The following is a 19497-nucleotide window of genomic DNA, read 5'->3' on the forward strand; positions in this document are numbered from 1 at the left end:
TCTTTGTAAATTTAAATAAACCTTGTCTTATATAAGAATAACAAACGGTAAAATATGTCAGGATATTTAATTGCTAAGGGACTCTGTGCCAGGTAAGTAATTTTGCTACTCTCATACTAAGATAGTTTGCCTAAAGTAACAAAGTATCTTTGAGTCCTCTTAATTGTCACGTAAAGTGTGAGAATAAATTTTTTTCTGGAGGATTTTATGTATTCTATTAATCTCAGAGTGTAATCCTCTCTTATTCTTTGGTTTTATTAATTTTGTTGGCTTTCTTTTCTAACTTTTTTTGACTAGTCATTCTTCCTTGTTGACTTCAGAATGAGGACTCTTTTCCTTTTCAAATTGATCCGATATCAAAATCCAGAGGTAAACACAAGTTTTCACTTCAACTTGCAAGAGACGCAAGTCAATTTTAGAAGAATCAGAAAAGTAATTCAAACAGTTTTAACTAAACCACTTACTTGATTTTTAACAAATATATAGTATCTTTTGCTAAATATATATGTCCTTGTAGCCTTTTTTTTCTTATGATAGTAATTTCAAGACCTGTAGTGAATTTTTCCTGATACCAACCAAAATTTTGCTAGTCATTTGATTGTGAAACTATAATAGAGATGCAAATGAACAACAATAAATAAATAACAAGCATTTAATGCACTATGGTGTAACATGAAAGCTTGGAATATAAGAGTCTTCCTGGTATCTGATATTAGGAGCTAACATGTATTAAGTATACAGCCTTCTGGTCCATAGGACTGTATGATAAAGAGTAATTGAATAATGATAAAAACAAGCCTTCCTCAGTGGATTATTTTAACAAGAAAAGTTTTTTTTCAATTATTACTAGTAGAGGTAAAATTTTATATGTTACAGCATTTATATTCATGTTTTGTGCCCCAAATGTTACATAGCTGGGCTACTTAATCAGTGCTTTCTTGGACATACCAATGTCTCCATTCTGGGTTACTACATAGTTAAAACTGTCTCTGGTGCATCGCTGCTTACTTTATTATCTGTTAGTGTTCTTTTTATTAATACTAACAAAATGTTGAATTATTCATTACTTAAAGAATCAAGTGCAATTTCTTTCAAGATTTGAGCTAACTAGGGAAACTTTCTATGTTAGTAAGACATTGAAAATAATTTTGCCATTTGGAATCATTTAAACCACTAAAGATGATCAAGAACAACAAAAAAGGTGAATTCCTAATATTGACACTATTTTGAAATCAAAAGAGACTCCAAAAACTCTATCCTGTAAAATCATAGTTTCCAGGAGGGAAGTAGCTTTCATAGGGCCAAGTATTGAAGGATAGATAGATAGATAGATAGATAGATAGATAGATAGATAGATAGATAGATAGATAGATAGAATTTCTCAATGAATTTTAAAAAATTGGACTCTCACCTCAATATTAAACATAACATTTTAAGAGATTTTTAAAACAAATGAGTAATAGTATTTTTGCAAAAGCCTATGTGGCACCAGCTGTGCAAAAATTTCCAAATGTAAGTTAACTTAGAAAACTTATTTTGGGCTTCATCCAAGATTTCATAAACATTTTATGAGCTACTGAAAGGATTCTCAATGTGATCAAGATCAAAGTATTTTATAAAGTTTAAAAGTCCTTTGCAGTTGATTGGTACATGCACTTCGATATATTATCTAATTCATTTGCAATTTTCTAAAATGGTATTATAGTAAATGGAATTAAAACTTATGTCAATTGTTAAGTGATTGTTAAATGGCAACTATGAAAAAAATAATAATTACCTTGGTTAGATAGCTGCAAGATATTTGAAATGAACAAATAGGCTGTATCATCCTGTTTTGTAGTCATTGCATGCAAATTAGAGTAATATTGATTATAGGTTTATTCCTATATCATTTAAAAATAAATATTTTAAGAGTAAGTGCTTTTACTTCCTTTGGCTTTTAAAAAATTCTAATAGGTTGCTAATATATGCTTGACACAGTTCTAATTCACATCTTGTATTGAAAGGACATTAATAACTTTTTCCTGGTCAGTAATACTGAGGTTTTATATAAACTAGATATACTATGTTTCTCATATTTCCAGATATCTCAGCCTTTACTTTCACTTTATTCAGATATTATTAACAATCATTTTTATTCCCAAGTTGAATGCCAATTCCAGTTTTCAATTTTACTTATCTATTGTGAATATGCCTTGGTAATTAACATTATTATGAGTATTTGACAAAATATTTTATTTAAAAGGCATGACATATCTTATGACAGTTAAACCTCTTTAAACTAGATCATACTGAGGTTATTCAATATTTCAAGCAATTCAAGGTAATAACTTAATGTACCTCCTTATTATCTTCAAAGGCTTTAAAACCAATATAACTTTAAAATATGTAGTTCATTATGAGCAAGACTGCATCTAATTTTCCTTACAATTACATTTTTTTAATGGATTGGGATAGCAAAATACGTGGCTTAACTGCTGGGTTCAGCAGGGTACTCCAAAGAACCTTAAAAAAGTGGACATTTATAACAATTATTTATTTATGACTTGCTGACTATTCTTTGGTTAAAATTCCATTAATTGTATCTATGTTTTGTAGTAATTTTAGAGCTTAGTAATACTGCATTGTATGTCTCATTGATCTCCCTTATAAATATTAAAGCAAATGAACTCTTTCCAGTTTGTTAACATAAATAATTTATCTCAAGAGCCTGGAAACTTACTGAAAATTTCTTGCACTTTAAGTAAGCAATTTCTATACTTAAATACTCAGAGAAATGATAGGACTATGTACAGATGTTTTATTCCAACAAACAACTACCATAGATGAACTTAATAACTTTACAAGTAGAACTACCATTTGATTCAGCAATCCTATTACTGAGCATCTACCCAAAAGAACAAAAGATATTCTATAAAGAAGACATCTGCACTAGAATGTTTATAGCAGCACAATTCACAGTTGCAAAGATGTGGAAACAACCCAAGTGCTCATTAATAAATGAGTGGATTAATAAAATGGGGTATATGTATACCATGGAGTTCTACTGGGCCAAAAAAAACCAATGGTGATCTAGCACGTCTTGTATTATCATGGATAGAGCTAGAGCCCATTCACAAGAATGGAAAAACAAGCACCACATGTACTCACCATCATATTGCCATTAACTGATCAACACTTAAGTGCACATGTAGTAATAATATTCTCGAGTGTCTGGCAGATGGGAGGGAGGAGGAGGGGATGGGTATATACACACCTAATGGGCGCGGTGCCCACCATCTGGGGAATGGGCGTGCTTGAAGCTCTGACTTGGGTGGGCCAAAGCAATATACATAACATAAACATTTGTACGCCAATAATATGGTGAAATAAAAACAATTAAAACAATAAATAAATAAAATAAAATACTCAATAGACCATGCTGTAAAAAAATAAAAATAAAAAATAACATTGATAAGTGAAAAAATAATGTTTTGAACATATTTCTATTTTTAGTAAATCAATCTGCATATATAATTCCATTACCAAGATAGGAAATAAAACATGCTAGGAATTCATTGAATTTAGATCACTTTAATTTTGGGTGTGTGTTCATATATATACATAAAGAAATGGCTAATGCACATTCACAAATTCTAAGTGTGTGACTTTGAGGGAACTCAGAGTGTTCTGTGATATGCCTCGTAATATAATAGATAAATCTTGTAAAGATGATAGCATGCTCATCTGCACATTGACAACATGAATGACAGTTCTTAAAATTTGAGTTATGTAGGCCAAAGGTCAGGATGTCAGTCAGGTTTCCCTTGCTAAATTTCTAGGAGAAAGGGAATGTTGTAATTTATACAATCCAGGTAATTCTTTGGACAAATTGTGACTTATATGTCACTTAAAATCCTTGTTCTGTATGACCTTTAGTGAACTATTTAAAGCTTCCAAGGTTATCTTCTAGAAAATGAAGCACATATAATGTTTCCTAGAGCTCTTTTTAGGATTAAATGAGAGAAAAGAGAAAAAAATGTTTTATAACTAACTTATTTTAAGCACTTAATACTTTTAGCTATTTTTACTCTTTATGTACACTTCTTAAGACTCCTAGAGTGAGTGCATCATCATATATTATCAAGTATTGCACTGTTGAACTAGGCCAGAACTTCCAGGAGTGACAATTCTATTTCCTTTCTCTAAAGACAAATGATCAGTAATCAATGAGAGCATATTAGGAGCATCCAAAGACAGATAAATATCAAGTTCATTCTGAAAATGATAGAATAAATCAGATAACAATGAAGACATGTGGAGCTCATGTATTAATCAGTTAATAAAAATAAAATACATATTTGCTTATGACCTCAAGTACTACCAAATTATATTGCCCCTCAAATATAATCATTAGTCTTATAAATCAAATATCATATTATGGAAATTTGTGTTATGTTGGCATGTAAGCAATTCATACACACATTAGGGTTGATGAATTATATATAGTTGTTTGTATATAGTGTGTGTGCATATATGTATTATTATATATATGTGTTTGTGTGTGTATAATGTACCAAATATGTGTCACAAATATTCCATAGGACTTGTGCCTATGAAAGTTAGTTTGGTATGATGGTCTATAAGGTCTTATTCTGCCAAGTGGGCTTTGAAAGTGGAAGGAGTCAACAAGCCAAGAAATGTGGGAAACCTGTAAGAGTTGGAAGAGATGAGGAAACAGATTCTCTTCTATGCCTTCCTAACACTTTGATATTAGCATAGTGAGAAACATTTTAGACTTTGACTTCCAGTAATGAAAGACAATAAATTTGTGTTATTTTAAACCCCCGTATTTGTGGAAATTTGTAACAAAAGGAATAGGAGATGTAAAAAAACAAAAATTGTTATCTGAAGTCAAAATTTAGTTGAGTGTTCTGTATTTTTATTTACTAAGTCTAGCAACTGAAAAAAAATAAATGTATTAAAAATTGAAAAGGAAGAAAGTGAAATTCAGAGTCCAGAGAATCTAGTTAATGCTTCATGGGAAAAGCCCTATTTGGGTTGGACTTTTTATTTTAAACATAAAAATATTGTTCATTAATGAATTGATTGTCACAGCATGCCGCTGTGTATGGTTAGCTGCTTAATACAGGATTATACATTAAACTATTGTCCCAGTATAGAATATAGACTAAATCAATATGCTTTAAAAGATATAAAAGAACTATAGAGAGAATATGCTTTAAGTAGAAAATGGAATTTTATTAAAATTTATTTTATTATGGAAGTCATTTCCTAGCAAACACAGTGAGAAAGTTAAAACGTTAAGACACATTCAAATAAACCACAATTAACTAAGTGTCTAATATAGGCTGAACTGTGAAGGATAAAGATGCAAATAGGACATTATCTCATTTGGCAGTCAGCTTTTCAAACAAGTGCATGCAATAAGTTGCAATAGGTGTTATACAATAATTCTTTATCCAAATTGTGGTCTATTAATTCTGTTATGTAATTTAATTTTGAAGAATTTAAATCTCAGTATGGTTGAGTTGAAACTCATTCCCTCTGAGAACAATAAGAGAGGACAGTAACATTTTAACTTGGTAAAAGACATAGAGCAGTTGACATAAGAAGGTAGTTTTCAGCAATGGCAGATGGAAAAAGATAAAAGATAAAGGGAAAAAAAAAGCCTACAACTTTGTCCCTCATAAGGAAGCAATGGAAGAGTTTGGCATCCTGTATGAGGTCATCTAACAGAGCTGGGACTGAAAAGTCCAGATACAATAACAGAACAAAAAAACAAAGTCTAGAAGGTAGTGGTCACCAGCTCCTGTATCAGAAAATCGCAAAACTGAAGCTTTAGAGGATTAGAGGACAGGGAAAAGAGCATGCTGATCAATATGAGTGTTTGTGACAGAGTCAAACATAATCATTATCATCTGTTTATCAATTTAGATAAAGCACAAATTCAAAAACACAAGAGATGAAGCTAAATTTCACATAACACATTAATCAATACTATTTTAAGATATTTAAAATATATAGGCATGCCTTGGTGATACTGTGGGTTCTGTTCCAGACTATTGCAAAAAGCAAATATCATAATAAAGAGCATACATGATTTTTTTCATTTCCCAGTGCATATGAAAGTTATGTCTATTCTATCTTGTATTCTATTAATTGTGCAGTAACATTATGTCTAAAAGCACGTTGTATATAACTTAATTAAAAATATTGCTAAAAATTGCTAATGATCATCTGGGCCTTCAGTGAGTGGTAATCTTTTGGCTGTCAGGGGGTCTTGCCTTGATAATGATAGCTGTTGAACTGATCAGAGTGGTGGGTGCTGAAGTTTGGGGTGGCTGAAGTGATTTCTTAAAATTAAACAATGAGGAAATGTCTAGTATCGATTGCCTATTCCTTTCAGGAAAGAGTTCTCTGTAGCATGTTATGTTATTTGATGATATTTTACCTACAGTAGAACTTCTTTCAAAAGTGGAGTCTATCATTTCAAAACCCGCCACTGCTTTACCAATTAAGTTTATGTAATTTTCTGAACCCTTTGATGTTATGTCTACAATGTTCCCAGCATCTTCACCAGGATTAGATTCCATATCAAGATGCCACCTTCTTTTCTCATCCATAAGAAGCATCTTTTCATTTGTTAAAGTTTTATGATGAGATTGCAGCAATTCAGTAACATCTTTAGGCTCTGCTTCTAATTCTAGTTTTCTTGTTATTTCTACCACATCCGAGGTTATTTCCCCCACTAAAGTATTGTTTCCTTCAAAATCATCCATGAGGTTTGGAATCAACTTCTTCCAAACTCCTGTTAATGTTGATATTTGGACCTTTTCCTGGGAATCATGAATGTTATTAATGACATCTAGAATGGAGAATCCTTTCTAAAAGGTTTTTAATTTACTTTGCTCAGATCCATTGGAGGAATCACTAAGGCAGTGATGATTATTTCTCAATTAATAAGACTTGGAAGTCGACATTACTTCTTGATTCACGGGCTTTAGAATGGTTGTTGTGTTAGCAGTCATGAAAATAATATTAATCATGTATAATTCCATCAGCGCATTGACACTGAGATGTAACACTTCAAAAGGAATCATTTTTTTTCTGAGCAGTAAGTCTCAAAAGTGGCTTTCACGAGCTATGCTATAAACAGATTTGCTATTTTGCTATTCCATTTATAGAACACTGGCAGAGTAGAGTTAGCATTATTCATAAGGGCCCTAGGGTTTTCAGAATGGTAAATGAGCATTGGCTTCAACTTAAAGTTACCAGCTACATTACCCCCTACCAAAAGAGTTAGCATGTCCTTTGAACCTTTAAAGCCACTCATTGACTTCTCCTCTCCAGCTACGAAAGCCCTGGAGGACATCTAGCAGAAGTTTGTTTTGTCTACATTGAAAATATGTTGCTTAGTGTAGCTACTTTGATCAATGATTTTAACTATATTTTCTGGATAATTTGCTGTAGCTTCTACATTAGCTTTGCTGCTGCAGCTTTCACTTTTGTTTGGTGACAACAGCTTCTGTCCTTAAACCTTATGAACCAACCTCTCTGCTCACTTCCAATTTTTTTTTTTTCCTACAGCTTCCTCACCTCTCTGTCTTCATCAAACTGAAGAGTTAGTTCCTGGCTCTACATTAAGGAATGCTGTGGAAGGTTTGAGCTTCTATCCAAACCCCTACAATTTTTTCTGTATCAGCAATAAGGCTGTTTCACTTTCTTATCACTGGTGTGTTCACTGGGGTAGAAGTTTTAATTTCCCTCAAAAACTTTTCTCCTGCATTCACAACTTGGCTAACTGTTTTGCTCAAGAGGCTTACCTTTATTTATCATAGCTTTCCATATGCCTTTATCACTAAACTTAATCATTTCTAGTTTTTGATTTAGAATGAGAGACACGTGACCCTTCATTTCACTTGAACACTTAGAGGCCATCATAGGGTTATTAAGTGGCCTAATTTCAATATTGTTATATCTCAAGGAATAGGGAGATCTGAGGAGAGGGAAAGAGGTTAGGGAATGGCTGGTCAGTGGAGCAGTCAGAACACCCACATTTATTGACTAAGTCTGACTTCTTATGTGGATGTGATTTGTGGCTCCTCAAAGCTGTTACAATAGTAACATCAAGGATCACTGTTCCCAGACTACTATGACAGATATAATTATAATGAAAAACTTTGAAACATTGCAATAATTACCAAAATGTGACACAGAGACATGAAGTGAATACATGCTGAGGGAAAATGGTGCCATCCTTGACATAGGGTTGCCACAAACATTCAATTTGTAGAAAACTCAATATCCGCAAAGTGCAATAAAGCAAAGTATAATAACATCAGGCATGCCTATAACTGATGTTTTACTTCATGTTATCTTTATTATTTTATTTTACTAAACCTAACTGAAATGGGCATCACTAAAGCCATGGTATTTTGAAATGGAGGTCAGAATCTAGAATGCTGTATTTTAATGCAAAATCAGACTTTTATTTTTGAAAAAAGTATCGTAATTGTAACTTTAGAGATAACATGTCTTCATCTTCTATTCCAAGAGATCCATCTCTATGACTTTTTAAATGTTATTAGATTAGCTAGGATCAAGGAAAAATTGAAGTTAATAATTACATTAGATATATTGAAGGATACTGACTCAAAATTTCTCTTTTGGATAAAAATCATGATAGAACTTTCATTGGTTATGTGCAAGTTGCTTCTTTCCCTTCTTCAATGAATACAACCAACTTTCATTAGGAGATGCATACATATGTTTGGATAATCTCCATAAGTTATTCATGTTGGTAAAGTAAAATTTACTTAAAGAATTAGGGAAATTTCACTATAAAGAAAATGAAATATGTCCCTCTCTTTTGAAGATTTTATGTTTAAAATTATTTTTGCTTTTTGTTTGTTTCCATATGATTACAGCCTGTGTGTTATTGTTATTATTGTTGTGTTGTTTTGTTTTCAGAGGATTTGAATGTGACCTAATCCAAGAACACAGACATATCCATCCAGGGAAAGTATCTGCAATTTGGGTATATTCTCCTGGCAATAATCTGGCTGTAATTAAAGTTTCTCTGAAGTCAAATCTAAGTATATAGAAGATAAATTGATGTTTGTTGCCCGATTGCTGACTGATTTTCATATATAAGATATTTTAACTTTAGAGTGATGATCCAAAAAAATTGCTATCTTTATTGTAACATAACTTTATTTAAGCCAGTAGTGAAAATATTCATTCTTTGGAGCTATATTACTAGATCAGAAACACGTCATAATTATCAGATATGAGGCATCATCAAAGAACAAGGGATGATCATGTTACAAAAACAGACTTCAGAAAGGAGAAAAAAATAGAATCTGAATGCTAGAATTAGCACTTTCTTTTCAAAATCTTTTTTCCTTATGTTTATTTTTCAAATCATCTTACAAAGTTTCTTCTCCATGTTAAGTTAGCTACTCTGTATTCATTTACATCCTTCAATTTTCAAGCATTGTTTTATATATGCATTAAAGTATATTTATAAATACGCACTCAATGTACATAATTAACTGTAGGATAGGAAGAAGTTAAGGTCTTGACTTTTAAAAGTTGAGAAATCCAATTTTGATTCAGAAAGCAACAAAGACTTAAAGTATTTGATGTTTTCTTAAAGACTTCTTCAATAAACACTCGATTGTAACCAGCAACCCTTCTAATTTGCTAAACCAGAAAACCATTACAGCTTCCCCTTAAAAGTCATTGTTGCTTTTCTTTTTTTTCAAATATTTGCCTAATTACCATTTACAAGGCACACAACATTCCTTATAGGCCTGATTCACATTAGGAAGAGATGAAGTGGTTATAATTTCACAATAAAAATCAGTCCTGATAATTACAGTATTCAGCCTGGATACATTGGGTATTCATGCATAGCTGGTGAGTAATTCTGGACAATTCAAGAGTTTGTGTAATTTACAAAGACTTACTACTGGAAAAAAGTTGAGAAAATAGGAAAAGCCCAAGTTATTTGAATGATGCTATCTGCATAATTTTCAAATTCATATCATTTCTAAACAAGATCACAACTTTGAGAATATATGCATGCTTTGGTTTATCCTCTTTCAGGCACAGACTGTACATCAAAGCAGAGAAAGAATAGATAATCATTTACATTCTGTTCAGTAAAAAGCTTTACCAAATGATACGTAAAAAAAAAAGATTGAATTTTTATATAAAATGAGCAGTGCAATTATTAACAAAAACAGTATTAAACAATTCATGAATATGTATGCATCTTCTTCGTGTACTTTGATTAGTAGTCTTTGAGAGCCATCATTATTTAAATGATTTGTGGAGGGTGAGGTTATTTTAAAGTCAATAATTCATTGTTGTATGTGTATACACTCTAAGGCTGGAAGCTACATAGTTTGTCACAAATATAAAAACATTCCTGAAAATGTTCAATTCAATGAAACATTTGTTAAGTTACTGGTATATTACAATCACTGATTTAAGTCAGGATGAGAAAGGAAGAAATGAGGAGTATATGGCATCCAAAAGGAGGGTCAATGTGTCCCTTACAAAGTAGAAATATAAAGCATGTTGATAAAAACAAGATATGCCAGCAAAAACCTAACTAGGTGGAGAAAAAGAAAAAAAAAACACCTCTATAGAAGCTAAGCAGTATATAAAATTTGTGAAGTTCAAACTGTAACCATTAAGGGTTAAAAGCACTCATTCTTTTTTGATACTATTAACCTGAGAAGGCTGCCAGCTTTTATTATGAGATAGGCAAATTATTCCCTGTAACAGATAAACACATTTATCACAGCCCTTCTGTATAATAACATTGAGAGTTCCTTGTAGGGATTTGTCTTTAAAAAAGCAAAACAGGGTAGGTGATGCTCTGAGGCTTTAGCCCTTTGTTGTTTCTTCTGTTTTATCAGCATTAATAATTAAATTGTTTTGCCAACCTCATTTAGTTTTTTAGCCAAGTTGCATTAGATGTGCTTTCCACATTTAACCCTACCTATTTTTCTCAATGGTGGTAGAGGAGAATCCCACTCTAAAGACCATAATTTTCTATATACAAGTGTAAATATTTTATTTATTTTCATAGTTTTTGCTACCTAATTTATCCATGAAACCTATGGGAATTATGAAGTTTTAACTAGGACTCCATTTATATATTGAAATTTCTGTTAAACATGAAAGCACTCACACTAACAGACGTATTCTTTTCTATATACATATTGATTAACCAAAGGATCAATTACTGGCATAGAATAACTGGACCTTGATTTCTTATAAATAAGGTACTAATGACCTAGAGCATGACTTTCTATAACTTAGTCATATATGTCAGGAATTTTTTTTAATCTGAAAAAAAATAGTAAAAAAATAAAAACAAAAAACCAAAACAGAATTATAAAATATTGCACTATGAAAATTGGCTCTATATTAGTAAAATAAACTGACAAATTGGATTTCATTATAAACTGATAATCTTTCTTCATTGAAAAGTGAGATAGCAAAGAAAGTCTCAAAATTCTTAGGATTTCGGAGTTATAGTATTATGAAATTTTTTTGAAATACATCTGGAAATATTTACTTCTCTCTCTTTCTATGTAACAGAATATGATGTCTGAGGAAAGATTAGTAAACTATTCTATTTGAATCTCAGGCAGTTACAATGTCGTGTTTTCTCATTGCTATAATTTATTAAGTGGTATCCTCTTGAAGTCATGGACCATATCTTTTGTGTTTTGGTGTCCCTCAGATTTAGCACAATTACTGTCCCATAGTACATATGTTGTATAAGAAACATTTGTGGAATTGAATCTGTTCAACCAAAAATATAATGTCTCACTATACAATACATTGCTATAAAATAAAATGATAATTTTAGAAGGCAGTTTTTGAATTTGCTTTAAAGAAATGGATACAAGGAAATACCCAATTGCTGTTATAATAAATCAAATGTGTAGAGTTGAAAGTCACATGAATATTCATGGCTATGCCATTCTCTCTAAGGTCACAATTTTTATTTAAAAAAATCCATCTTGCCATATAGGCTATAATAAACTCTATCAATAATAGGACATTTCTAATATAAATTATCAGACATGTTGTGTTATTAAAGAGCTTATTTGTACCTTGGTCCTAAATGTCCCTACCTAGAATATGCTCCCTTTAGTTCTCTTCCTGCATTGTTAATTATGGTTGTTAATTATTATGACAATTTAGCTAAGCTGTAACTCTATTCCTCACTATTTTTTTATTAATGGTTCCTGGTTAATGTTGGCCATAAGTCAAATTTCTTTGAGACTTTAAGGCAGAAAGGCCTGGCAGCCTTAATTTTATACTGTGAAGATTGAAGGAAGCCACTGTGGCAGCTTGCATATGTTGTCACTAATGTGTTCACTCATCTTGTTGAGGTGGGGCATCATCTGGACCTGCAGCTACTGCAGCTCCTACCATATATATTCCTTCATCTTCTCTGATCCTGGGCCAGGTGCTTGTACAGCTACACGGCAAGGGATATTGGCTTCTCCTGCAGTTTATTCACAGCTATAGTTGGAGACAATGAGAGATAGGCACATGTTCCACATTGCCCTCAAAATTTTCTCTTAGTATCTTCAAGCTTTACTTTGTCCTTGCTCTCATTCACATCTGTTTCTTTTCTTTTAGATGTTTTCTAAATTCTCCAGATGTCATAGGCAATGTTCTAAGATGGTCCCCAAATGTCCTGCCCTCTGATGTTCATGCCTTGTATAATTCCTTCCCTTTGTATGACTGCAAAAGTTATGACTATAATAAGATATTCTTTGCATGATTACTTTACCAATCAATTGACTTTTGAGTAATCAAAAGGAAATTATACTAATGGGGTTGGCCTAATTTGATGATTCCCTAAAAGAAGGAGAAACATCAAAACAGTTTGCCTCCTTACCTTGACAAAGCAAATTGCAGTGTTATAGAGAGGGCCACAGGACAGGGAACTGCAGTCTCTGAGAACAGCTCTTGGCCAGCAAGAAAGCAGGAAGTTCAGTCCTACAACCACAGTGAAATGAATTTTGCCAACAATCCAAATAAGCTTAGAAAAGGATTCCATTCCAGATAAAAATGAAGACCCAAATGAAACTTTGATTTCAGCCAAATGATTTCAGACCAAATGAAATCCTGAACAAAGGATCCAGCTAATCTGAGCCCAGACTTTTTGATTCACAGAAACTTTGAGATAATAAATTTTTATTGCAAAGCCACTAACTTTGTAGTAATTTGTTGAAAATTAACAGAGATTTTGTTATCTGGAAATCTATAAAAATCTGCTGCTTTAATAAATACCTAATATGTAGGACAGGCTCTGGAATTAGACTGTGAGCTGAGGCTAGAAGAATTTTCAAGAGTATAATCTAGAAATTCTAAATTTCCTTGAACAGACTCTTAGTAGAAACCTGGACTTGCAGGATGCTGCCTGTGAGAACTCAGGATGAAGTGAAGAGCACAGAATTGTAAGTGGAGAAAGGAAGATCCTTGTTACATAGGGATAGAAAAGCCAGTGTTTAAGATGGAAGATAATGCAAATTGTGATGATCATATATTTTCAGACCTTGAATCCCTATAATTTTGCTAAGTCTCCCTTGTGAACATGAGCACTTTTTCCTCCTTGAGGGCCTGGTCTACTTTTGGCTGAAGAAACTTTGTGGCCTCCCCTGTGGTATTACTGTTCCAAGGGGCTGCTGATCCTCGAAGAACTACCTCCCTACTACTCATTACTTCTAGATATAGAGGTAGAAATATAATGTTTGATCAGGCTGAATTGAGAATCCTTAAATAAATATTCCACATTCAATATTCATATCAATATCATATCAATGTTCAATAGACATATATAAGCACTCGGTATCTTAGCTTAACTAGCTGTGAGTTGCTCTAATATTTTGCTCATTTGTTGATTTGGACCCAAATGTATATTGCACTAAATGAAGGAGCAAAAACAGAACTTCTTTATTATGCAGAGGGCATGGTGGATATTTGTTGATAAAGACATCCAAATGCTGAGCAGACTGAGACACTTGAGTGGATTTATTATAGTATACTTGCTTGCCTACCCTCTAACTATATTCTACAAAACAAAGGACAGTCCTTCACAAATTATTCTGTTTTTCTTCTCAGCAACCATGGCCTGAAACCAAGTTTAGGGAAACACATTTATGAGTGGAGCTCTTTCATGCATAGTTCTGTGATGGCTATTCATTGGAAACTAGAAATGATAGTCACAACTACTGACATTGCACTGAGCTCTCCAAATTTTCATGAGGGCAATGGGATCTAGGCTAATTGTGACTCTTAATTACCAATGACAAAGTATGCATGTTTGCTATAATCAGTTGCAGAACCAACCCATTAATCAGAATAGTCTGGCCTGCAGAGCTCTTTGGCATTGGCTAGCTGATCATTGCATCTCTAAACTGAAAAATATGGATAGTCTACTAAACTTATTTGAGTAAATCAATTCCATATATGGTAAACAATAGTATTTAAATCACCTCAATGGAGAATCACAACCCCTACACCAAATCTCAGACTTTAGCCAGTTCAAAGACCCATGGTCTCTCGATTGAAGAGAAGGCTAGGCCTATTTTTTTTTTTTTTTTGAGACAGAGTCTCACTTGTTGCCCAGGCTAGAGTGAGTGCTGTGGCGTCAGCCTAGCTCACAGCAACCTCAAACTCCTGGGCTCAAGTGATCCTCCTGCCTCAGCCTCCCGAGTAGCTGGGACTACAGGCATGCTCCACCATGCCCGGCTAATTTTTTCTATATATATTAGTTGGCCAATTAATTTCTTTCTATTTATAGTAGAGACGAGGTCTCACTCTTGCTCAGGCTGGTTTCGAACTCCTGACCTTGAGGAATCCGCCCATCTCGGCCTCCCAGAGAGCTAGAATTACAGGTGTGAGCCACTGCGCCAGGCCAAGGCTAGGACTTTTGAAGGAAAAATTCTTCCATACAACCAAAAGCGAATATTTAATATTTCTTTCTACCTTCCCCCAAGTAATCTGTGGCCACTTATTAGGGTGACTGTGCATTTGAAAAAGAAGAAATAATTAGATACTTGACCGATTGCTGAACTCTGTCTCTAAAATTACCTTAATCCTGGAGACCTGAAATGCCATTTTGCTGTGCACCATTCAGATTAGGGGCTTATGGAGGTCAAATGAGCAATGAGGTTTTGGCTTGTGTCCATCTCACAAAGGGGCTAGTAAGATAAACACACCTTGTTGTTATTTTCTATAATTGGAATAGTCAGACTTATCCACTGGCAGAATTCCCACATTGATTACCTGGGCTCTTGTAATAAGAAAGGTTAAGGGAAAGCCAGTAGAACTGGCTCTATCTACCAATAGAGTAATTCAAAATCAATCATGAGAGAATTGTGGAGATTAGTGCCACTCTAAAGGACTTGAAAAGTGCAAGGATGGTGATTCATGCTACATTCTCATTCAATTTGTCTATTTGGGTCATACACAATCCAAATATATCTGGAGAATAAAAACAGATTATCATTTTCTCAATCACATGACTCCAATCGCAACTGCTTATATATATGAATTTTCATAGCTGGAATCAATTAACACATCCCTCAGCCAGCATCTGGTATGAATCCATTGATCTTGAAAATTTCTTTCTCTATACATTTGTTAGTAAAAGCCATAAAAGGCACTTTACTTTCAGCTGAACATGCTAGTAATATGTTTTCACTACTCTATGTCATAACGATGAAACTCTCTAATCCTACATTATAGTCCCATTTGGAGCAAACCTCTTCATTCTACCAGAATTGCATAGTACATTGATTTATTACATTGATGATAATCATGCTGATTGGACCTAGTTATCTGGATGCAGCAACTATTACAGGGATCTTGTTAAAAAAAATACATGCCAAAAAAAAAAGGAGAAAAAAATCCCAAGAAATTTATGAGTCTAGAAAATGTTGAGAGATCACTTTTACATTGAATGACAACTTGCTTCAACTCCAGCCACTAATACAATGCTAAGAGAACCTCTTTGGAATCTAGAGGCAATATAGATCTCCATCTGCAATGCTATCCTGACTTGTTTACTGAAAAATACAAAAAGCCAGCATTTCCAGTGTTTGAGTGGATCCAATAACAATGTTTTGCGACATGCCCAGGCTGTCATACCTGGGTTATATAACCTAACAGGTTACATGATGTTTATGGTCTTTGTGTCAGAATGGTATTACATTGTCTCCTCTCTTTCAATTCACATGTTAGCCTTTTGGGGAATTCTCTGTATCAGCTAATGAAAAAACAGAGTCTATTTACAAGTATTTTTGCACAATACACTGGCATAATTTGAAAGTACACAGGTCACTCTAGGATCACCCTGAAGGAAGGTGACACTAAATGGCTATTATCTTAATAAATTATAATCTAGAAATCAAACAGTGTATCTGGTTGTGTTAATTTTGTGTTAAAGGAGAGATGGACAGAAACTTGAATATTCATTGATTTATGGACAGTGGTTAATGATTTAGCTGAATAATCATTTGGAAAAAAAAACAAAAGGGGAAAATTGTTGCAAAGAAGTTTAGGTGAGTAATATATGGAAAAGCATTTCTTCATGGCACTGGGAGTGAAGAAAATTATGCTCCATGTGAAAGTTCACCAAAGTGCAACCTAGACAAGGAGAATCACAATAATTTGATGGGCAAGTTTACCCATCTAACAACATCAGCACACCTTATCTCCTAGCTATACCTGCCCTTGCTATTGGGCTCATGAACTAAGTGCTCACAGCAGCAGTAAGAAGAATGCATGGGCTCAGCAATCTGGACTTTGACTCATGAAAGCTGATTCGGATACAGCTACAGAGAATCCACTTTTGTGATAATGCTAAAGCAGAGACCAACACTTAGATCTCCACTGACACCATATCCTGGGTTGACTAGTCAGTTACCTGGTGTCAGGTTAATTGAATGATACTTCTCCATCACCAAATGGGCAGTACATTATTCTCACTGGAATAGACACTCATACTGCATATGAGTTTGTCTTTTTTGTCCACTATGTTTTTGCCAAAACAACTACCTACAAACTTACAGAATGCTTTGTTTATCATCACAATATTCCATACAGCACTGCCTCTGACCAAGAAACTCATTTCAGATCAAATGAATACAGTAAAGGGCTCATTTTCATACAATTCACTGGTCTTTCCTATGATGTCATGACCTGACAAAGCTGGCCTGAATGATGGTAGGACCTTCAGAAGATTCATAGATGGCATGTACCAGGCAATAAAAACTGTTAAAAAAAGGATAATATTGTTTATGTTTTAAATTTAGAAAACAGAAATCATAGATTAATAATTTTCAAAAAGGCACATAGTTATTAATTTTTAAGATGTATATAGAAGTCAATAATATTGTTATACAAAGCTTATTCTCTTTCCCATTGAATATATACCTTCTCTTTTAACAAAGATTGAAATTATTAATACATTATTTTTTAAGTATCTATGTGCTTTCTTTAGAAGCAAACTACTGCACTTTCTTTTTATTAATAGTTATTCCATACTTCCAAGTATGGAATTATGCATTAAATATGCCTCTATTATCTGCATTTTTCTCTACTGGAAAATAATATAAAATACTTATAAGAGCATCTGCTTTGAACAAGACTGTACAATTTCAGCATTTCCTTCTTAAACACTTGGAAATAATACTAAAGCAAGACGATTTTTTTAATTTTTTAAAATAATTCAGAAATTACATTTTTAGAGAATCTAGGAGATAAATATAATCCCCAAACTCAAAAATACATCTTGGGCTGCCAACAGCAGCTGATGCCAAGCAGAAGTCATCTGAAAAGAAGCGACGACAAGAAGTACAACGAATGATGAGAGAGCTATCCTTGACATAGCTAAAAAAAAACTGCAGACAAAAAATATCTACAGTGGAAATGCTCATTCTGAAGTCAAAAGCAATAATGAATAAAGTAACCAGTTGGATTCAAAGAAGCAAAGACATACAACTATACAAAGAATCACAGAGATGGGCCATATTTTCAGGAAACAGCCTGTCTCTGTGGCAGCAAATAGTCTCCCAATTATTGTCTGAGCATACCCTTGCCTAAAATAAAAACTAGCCTTCTTTGAGCCATATTGTGTGTCCACATGAAAAAATGCTAAATAATAAGATGTGAGCTGAACTTCCTGGAAACTTTAAAACATGACTCAAGGGTTCCATTTGCTTCTTTCCCTCCCACCACTTCCTGCTTGAGCTTCAGATGTAATGGTAGAGTGGTGGAACAGCAAGATAAAATGACCTTTGTAAGACATAAATAAGCTTCTTCCTTGTTTAAGCCAGTATTATTTTGAATTTCTTTTGGAGAGCAGCTAAACGTATCAAAATATTTTTTCTGCAAATATACATGGGTTCAAATTACATTATATGTCTTATCAAGAGGAAAAAGAATGTAACAATTATGGCTACTTATCACTTGAACAGGAAAAGTTTTATACACAAGAATAACTAAAAATACATATGTCAACTAAGGCTATCATAGGCAGTGACTAAGATAGGTATCAAATTGTGTTGGCTTTAAAATCTTGCCATTGTCTCATGAAGCATCACTATCTTCTTTATTGTAACACAAAATCTAGTTTTTAGAAAAAGAGAGGGGGTGGAGAGAGAGATCTAAAATGTGGTATCCTTATGAAGAAGTGACATACAGACATCCAGTGATATCAACAATTTCTTTCAATCAGTTTAAGTCTCTGCAGATTGGAATGACTATGGGTAACCTCTCTATACATAAGTTCAATCATGTGATACTATTGAACTTCAAATAACTAGCAAAGGATAAATAGATGATGAAATCCAATATTATCTGATGTTTTATGAGCATGTGAGGACTGTTGGCAAGCAAAAATAAATATAGTAAACAAAATGAAGTAGATTTATATAACAATGCCATGCACATATGCACAGCTCTTAATACCTATTGCTGGGCAACACAAATTAAAATGCAATGAAATTTTTAGAAAAATATAACTTGTATAATTAAAAACAGATATATTAATGAAATAGTATCATGTAATTTCAAAGAAGCCTGTGTGTATGTGTGGGTGTGTTTATTGCCCACATTAAAGTGAAAGTTTCTGGTTTATGGTGTGTTTTAACAGGATAGTGTTGGGGATGGGGCTAAAGAATTGGGCCAAAAGGGGAAATGTACCTTTTCTAGATTGGTAGTTCCGATGAGGTCTGAGCCAAAGAATATAATTAATTTTTTGCCTTTGAATTATAGCACTATAAACATATATATTAAAAAGGTGTTTTGTTTGTTATATAGAGACATTTGACCAATATCACTTAGGACTGAGAAACAGGGGCATTTCCCTGGGTTATAGTGGCAGGCTTGTTTATGCATTTTAAATGGCAAATGACAATTCAGTGTATGTGTGTGTGTGAATGTGTG

This window comes from Microcebus murinus, chromosome 13 (genome assembly GCF_040939455.1).
Source record: "Microcebus murinus isolate Inina chromosome 13, M.murinus_Inina_mat1.0, whole genome shotgun sequence".
NCBI lineage: Eukaryota > Metazoa > Chordata > Mammalia > Primates > Cheirogaleidae > Microcebus > Microcebus murinus.